General features: G+C 41.2%; 1 non-coding gene and 1 pseudogene across 1 annotated transcript; both read right to left on the bottom strand.

The window, feature by feature from the left end:
• Window positions 1-3,506: 3,506 nt before the first annotated feature.
• On the bottom strand, window positions 3,507-6,274 carry LOC138858811 (large subunit ribosomal RNA; annotated as a pseudogene).
• Window positions 6,275-6,776: 502 nt separating this feature from the next.
• Window positions 6,777-6,955, bottom strand: LOC138858803 (5.8S ribosomal RNA). The gene has a single exon (XR_011397833.1). It is a non-coding gene; the product is annotated as a 5.8S ribosomal RNA (ribosomal RNA).
• Between the last annotated feature and the right edge of the window lie 545 nt (window positions 6,956-7,500).

Genomic DNA, 7,500 nt, shown 5'->3' with positions numbered 1-7,500 from the left:
CTCTACACTGCGTCCTTTCCTGAAACCATACTGCCTATCCGACCACATATCCCGCGTTAGATCCTGAAGTCGTTCCACCATAACTCTCTCCAGTACTTTTCCCAGCACTGGAAGGAGACTGATGCCCCGATAAGAACGAGGATCACTCCTGATCTTATCAGGGGACTTCAGGAGAGGAACGACCCTAGCTCTTTTCCACTCCCGTGGAAAATATCCCTCCCACACGCACTTATTGTAAATGGCCTCCAGGTATTCCGGAATGAACTTCCACATGCTTTTACACATCTCTCCGTTCAAACCATCAAAACCTGGGGATCTTTTACACCTGACCAGGCCAAAGGCGTATCCCAGCTCCCCTTCATCTAGTGGAGGAACAGGTACCTCATACGTTTGAGATACCCGAGCCTCCGCCCTAGGAAAGAACGCTCCTAGCAGAACCCCAGCACAGTCTCTCCACGTTGATAATACAGTATCACCAACGCGGAGAGAGGTGATATCCTCCCTCTTACGACCCCTACAGATCTTGTAGACCTGACCCCATGGGTCGTTCCTATTTTCCCCTATAAAATTCCTCCATTCCTCTTCCTTGGTTTTGACTAGCATTTGTTTGTAATCCCTCATCACACAACTAAATTCATACCTAATCTGGGACAGCCCATCAGAGTTTGACTGTCTAGCGCGTTGAAACTTTCGTCTCAATCGCCGGACAGCTCTCCTCTTCATCGTTAGCTCTTTCGTCCACCACTTAAGTTTTCTCACTCTGAAGCTTTCGAACTTTCCGAGAACACTGTTGTTCACTTCCCACACTACATCGTATAGCCGAGAAATTTGCTCGTCCACCCCAAGGTCTTCAAACTCACTAAGCGGTATTTCTAATACCGCTTCCCTGACAGATCGTCCATATTGGTTCCAGTCGATACCAGAGGTACGCCATCGCCGCAATGGACTCTCATACGCCGAGGGAGGAGATTTAGGAGTAACCATAATTTGAATCAAGTTATGGTCACTCAATCCCCACCCTCCCCTAATCTCCCACCTAACATTAAAGGTCCTATTTGCTGCCTCATTGATGAAGGACACATCGATGTCGCTCACACCCCCAGGCCCATCAAACGTATACCACTCGCTTGGCTCGTTTAATATGTGAAGACTATTTGCCTCCACCCATTCGCTTAATACCTCGCCTCTAGTGTGGCTTTGATATCCTGACGAATGTCGGGATACCTTACTAAACCACATAGAGGACGAGGCATTCGCATCCATTCCTAGGATAAGCGAGCTACTACTGGCAAGTAGCAGTAGCTTATCCATGTACAGCAGGTAAGGCTCTAGAGGTTCGCTGTATTTGCAATAAACACTAGCGACTACCAATCTACCGAACTCCCCCTCTATGGATACACAAACACCCAGCTGTGACGAATCCAGAACTACGCAGTCGTAGCTCGGATTATTCACAACTATTGCGGCATTTCTCCTAAGGTCTGTGAAGACCCTAAATCCTCCAGGGAGACCCCGAACCACACCATTAGTGGCGTAGGGCTCCTGGAGTAATGCGATGCCGCACCCACCCTCTAGCATACAACCCCCTAACTCGCACATTACGGCATAACAACCCTGACAATTTAGCTGTAAAATCGTCCCCATTAGTGTCTGGAAAGGGCACGCTCTACTATGCCACAGTAGACTGGACAAGCAGCTGACATCATAAGATGCCCAGCTGGTCTACCCTTAAATGCACAGTTGCGACAATGTGGTGCATTGACGCAACTAGCAGCTCTGTGGCCTTCCTGACCACACCTACGGCAGACATCGGACTTGGCCTTACATTGCGCCACTCGATGGTCAAAGCCCATGCACCGAAAACAGCCGGCAACAGGGCTGTCTGGTCGCACTCGGAAGGAAAACCACTTAATGTAGCACCTTCCCGCTTCTAAAAGGGCGGACATTACTTCCTCCGAACCCTCCAGAACGACGTTAGTTTTACCATCTGGCGCCACCTTCCAGGGGCGACTGACCAACCTAACGTCGGATTTCTTTGCCTCAGGACTTAAATTCGTACTGAAGAGTTCTTCCATGAATTCCTCATGGGAGATCTCGGTGTGTACTCCTTGCACCACAACCCTTGGCCCCAACTTCCGGTTGACACTGACGTCCAACCCTACCTCCCCGAATTTTGCGTTAGTCGCCACTTTCTCCCTCTCTAAAACGGAGGGAGTGCGGATGACCGCCCCACCACCCTTTATCGGCCTTACATCATGGATCCTTACGCCGAGTGAAGGACCCACCTCCTTGACCACCTTTTTGATTACTTCCTTAGAGGAAGTAGCCGGCCCCTTACTCCTGACCACAACTGACCAGGTCTCCACCGGCTTCGACGACATCGGCGCTATTGCCTTCAGCACGGGTGCCGGAGGGGCAGGCGCCGACGTCGCGGGAGCCACCGTTGGTCTGTTCACTCGCGGTCCCCCACAACCTCCCTTAAGGGCATCCACCTGCCCGCGAAGATGCGCGTTCTCTGCGATTATCGTCATCAGGAGTGCCTCGTACTTCGAGGCAAGCTCCATTAGACCCTTCATTTCGGAATTCTCCATAATTTTACCCCCGAAAACCAAGGCGCTAACCTCAGCGGTTACAGCTTTCATAGCTGCAACATGGGTGATAGCGCCACCCCCAACAACACCCCCCTTATTTGGATTCAACTCCCCTTTCATACCTTTCCTCTTTTCCTTTTTGCCTCCTCCTGCCTCATTTGCTGCTCCGGCTACCTGTTTCGCCGCTCCAGTCTCGCTGGCGCTCTCGCATGACCTCCCCAACGGTGGAGTGCCCAGGCGAGCCTTTCTGCGCGGTGGGGGCTTTTCAACTTCCTTTTCGCCCGCCGATGACGCTGCCGTAATCATATCGGCTTCCGACTCCTCGCTCTCGGCGGGTGCCTTTGCTCCTCGCCTTCGTGGTGGAGACATTTTTCTCCTGCACTCGCGATCGCGTACCTACTACCCAAGTACGTAACTCGCGATCCGACAAAGTTCGAAATAGGCACTCACGAACGCGTACCTGCACTACAACAATGTTGTCAGTGGCCTTCAGGTTTCTTGCGGTCCACACAAAACCGGTGCCCGAACTGTTCGTGGACAATGCGGTCACTGTCTTTTGTTCTGCACACACAACCTTCACGCCAGGCAATAACACTGCCTATTGTTTGTAAGCACACACCAGGCAAAAGCACTGCCTATTGTTTGTAGCACACACCAGGCAAAAACACTGCCTATTGTTTTTAAGCAAACTTAAACGTGCCTAAATTGTCACTGGCCTTCGCACCAGGCAATAACACTGTCTATTGTTAGTTTTGTCACTGTACACTTGCACTACAGTTTTTAAAAGCAATTACCCGCGGTAATGCTTTATGTGTCTCTGGCCTTCGATTTAATTCGCGCCAGGCAATTGTATGTTTTCTGTTAACAGAAAAAAAAATTCACTGTTTTCAACTGTCACTAAATTGTTTTATCAATGCGCTAACACGACCGTTCACTACGACTGTCTACAACAGAGTCAGTAGATAGGGACAGAGGGAATCTCGTTAATCCATTCATGCGCGTCACTAATTAGATGACGAGGCATTTGGCTACCTTAAGAGAGTCATAGTTACTCCCGCCGTTTACCCGCGCTTACTTGAATTTCTTCACTTTGACATTCAGAGCACTGGGCAGAAATCACATTGTGTCAACACCCGTTAGGGCCATCACAATGCTTTGTTTTAATTAGACAGTCGGATTCCCCAAGTCCGTGCCAGTTCTGAATTGATTGTTAATTGATAATCGTTATAATTTAAAAAGTATCTATACAATAATAAATCCTTTAGAAATTTTAGCAAGAAAGTTCCACAATTGGCTACGTAACTACTATCCGGGGAACAAGAATCGAAATTCTCTATTTACCCAGAACGAGTACATAAACCATGGTATTGCTTCCCAATCAAGCCCGACTATCTCAATCTTCAGAGCCAATCCTTATCCCGAAGTTACGGATCTAATTTGCCGACTTCCCTTACCTACATTATTCTATCGACTAGAGACTCTTCACCTTGGAGACCAGCTGCGGATATTGGTACGGCCTGTTGAGAAGTTTGCGTAACCCCACCATAAATTTTCAAGGTCCGAGGAGAAAATATCGACACAACAGTAAATGTCATGCTCTTCTAGTCCATCTACCATATCTCTCTTCGAAAGACTTCCATGGTAGTACGACTATAAAACAGAAAAGAAAACTCTTCCGATACCTCTCGACGGCTTCTTTATGGTCGTTCCTGTTGCCAGGATGAGCACAAGGCCCATTTTTAATAACAAACGGATACTCAACAGGTTACGGAATTGGAACCGTATTCCCTTTCGTTCAAAATTATTCAAGTGTTTAATTACTATGGAATAAAAATTCATTCATTTCATTTCATTAAAACTTGAAAATTTTCGGCTTTCGCCTTGAACTTAGGACCGACTAACTCGTGATCAACCACTGTTCACACGAAACCCTTCTCCACTTCAGTCCTCCAAGGTCTCATTCGATTATTTGCTACTACCACCAAGATCTGTACCAATAGCGGCTCCATGCAGGCTTACGCCAAACACTTCTAAGCACACCATTGTACCCTCCTACTCACTAAAGTTTCAAAATTTATAATCCAACCGAAATTGTATTATAAATCATGTACTTTAGCGGTAATGTATAGGTATACAACTTAAGCGCCATCCATTTTAAGGGCTAGTTGCTTCGGCAGGTGAGTTGTTACACACTCCTTAGCGGATTACGACTTCCATGTCCACCGTCCTGCTGTTTTAAGCAACCAACGCCTTTCATGGTATCTGCATGAGTTGTTAATTTAGGCACCGTAACATTACGTTTGGTTCATCCCACAGCGCCAGTTCTGCTTACCAAAAGTGGCCCACTGGGCACATTATATCATAACCTCAACCTTCATATCAAGAAAGGTGAGGTTCTTACCCATTTAAAGTTTGAGAATAGGTTAAGGTCGTTTCGACCCTAAGGCCTCTAATCATTCGCTTTACCAGATAAGATTATTTTACATAATTTTTAAATGCACCAGCTATCCTGAGGGAAACTTCGGAGGGAACCAGCTACTAGATGGTTCGATTGGTCTTTCGCCCCTATACTCAATTCTGACAATCGATTTGCACGTCAGAACTGTTTCGGTCTTCCATCAGGGTTTCCCCTGACTTCAACCTGATCAAGTATAGTTCACCATCTTTCGGGTCACAGCATATATGCTCAAGGTACGCTCCAGTTAGAGGTATAAATAATAATAAATTATCATTATACATAACTATATGGAACGCCCCGGGATTGAATTAATAATGTAATACATTAAAAATTAATCCCATTATTAATACAGTTAAGTTAATTTCGCCATTAGGTTTAATATAACCCAATGACTTGCACATATGTTAGACTCCTTGGTCCGTGTTTCAAGACGGGTCCCGAAGGTATCCTGAATCTTTCGCATTGTTAATCATATAAATGCATACAATTAATATTAAAATCAATGATAATAATATTATTGTAAAATTCAAAAGAATTTTAGCATTATATATAATAAAATCTATCAACACTTTATCAAATCATCAGTAATTATTCTATGTTAATAAGCTAAAAGCAAATTAATTTGAATAAACTTAAAAACCAATGATCTTTTGATAAATATTTTATTATGTTAATAGATTACAATGTCCTTATATGAAAAAAATGCACACTATTACTATAATATTTAAAATTAAATACTACAGTTATAATGATGAATTTTTCATAATGGATATTCAGGTTCATCGGGCTTAACCTCTAAGCAGTTTCACGTACTATTTAACTCTCTATTCAGAGTTCTTTTCAACTTTCCCTCACGGTACTTGTTTACTATCGGTCTCATGGTTATATTTAGTTTTAGATGGAGTTTACCACCCACTTAGTGCTGCACTATCAAGCAACACGACTCTTTGGAAATATCTTTCTAGTAATCATTAACGTTATACGGGCCTGGCACCCTCTATGGGTAAATGGCCTCATTTAAGAAGGACTTAAATCGTTAATTTCTCATACTAGATATTAAGATATTCCATACACTGCATCTCACATTTGCCATATAGACAAAGTGACTTAGTGCTGAACTATTTTCTTTTCGCTCGCCGCTACTAAGAAAATCCTTGTTAGTTTCTTTTCCTCCCCTCATTAATATGCTTAAATTCAGGGGGTAGTCCCATATGAGTTGAGGTTGTATAAAATATATTTTAGATTGATTTGTTTATTTTTATTTAATTTTTTTGCTATTTGCTATTTTAAAGAAATATATTTTTATATCTTGATTACTCAATATTATTCAATCTTTTCATCCCTTTTTAAAATTCATAATATAATAATTAATAAAATTAACAACATTATTCCTCCACATATCATATATTTTTTTTTATTATAAATTTTTCTCAATACAATAGAGTGAATTAATTCTAGAATAAAAATTTATTTTATGCTAGACATTCCTCTTATGTATTATTTAATATAATTTAAATAATGTTGAAAATTTTTTCTTTTATGGGAATACTAAGATTCTCATTTATCATAAATTTTCGTTCAAATATGAGGTATTCAAGAATATATTTTCTATATTTCTTTTTATGCTATTAATATTATGGATTGAAAAATACAATCCAATAATATGCCATATGCTTAAATTCTATTAATTGACTAAAAGAATAAGCAACTAATTTAGCATAGTCTTACAACCCTCAACCATATGTAGTCCAAGCAGCACTTTAAAATTAATTAAAGTACATAACAGCATGGACCGCAATATGCGTTCAAAATGTCGATGTTCATGTGTCCTGCAGTTCACACGATGACGCACAGTTTGCTGCGTTCTTCATCGACCCATGAGCCGAGTGATCCACCGCTTAGAGTGATAATTTTTTTGTATTTTTTTAATTCAAAGTCAAAGAATTTTAATTTATTGAAAGTATTAATAATTAATCAATAATAAATTTTTAATACATAAGTTTAAAACATCTTTCAATAAATTGTAATTTTAAACCCAAACATTTGCAGCTGCGCATGTCTTAGGTCAACAAAAACAGTAATACCTTTTATATATTATTTTCTTCTCTATTTGTGCGTTTTCTTTTTTTAAATTTTTCAACATGTTTTTAATCACAAATAGAAAATACCATAAAAAAAAGGTATTACACACGTTAATGTGAACAAGTTAACTTATCATTTATAATATTTTATATAAATATCACAATTAAATATTATTTTCTATATAAATAATAAGTACAGCTATATGTTTAAAGGTTTTTTTATTGCGTTCAAATACAATGTATGCGAAGTTCACAATATAATATATATTGTCATAATGCATTACAAGGAGTTAAAAAAAAAAAAAAAAACAGAAAAACATTCAAAACATTGTATAATTCAAAACATTTTGAATGAAAAGAACAAAAAGAA

This window comes from Bactrocera oleae, unplaced genomic scaffold (assembly GCF_042242935.1).
Source record: "Bactrocera oleae isolate idBacOlea1 unplaced genomic scaffold, idBacOlea1 ctg00000017.1, whole genome shotgun sequence".
Classification (NCBI taxonomy): Eukaryota; Metazoa; Arthropoda; class Insecta; order Diptera; family Tephritidae; genus Bactrocera; species Bactrocera oleae.
Note: the sequence above shows the minus strand (reverse complement) of the source record. Positions and strands in the feature narration are given on the sequence as shown.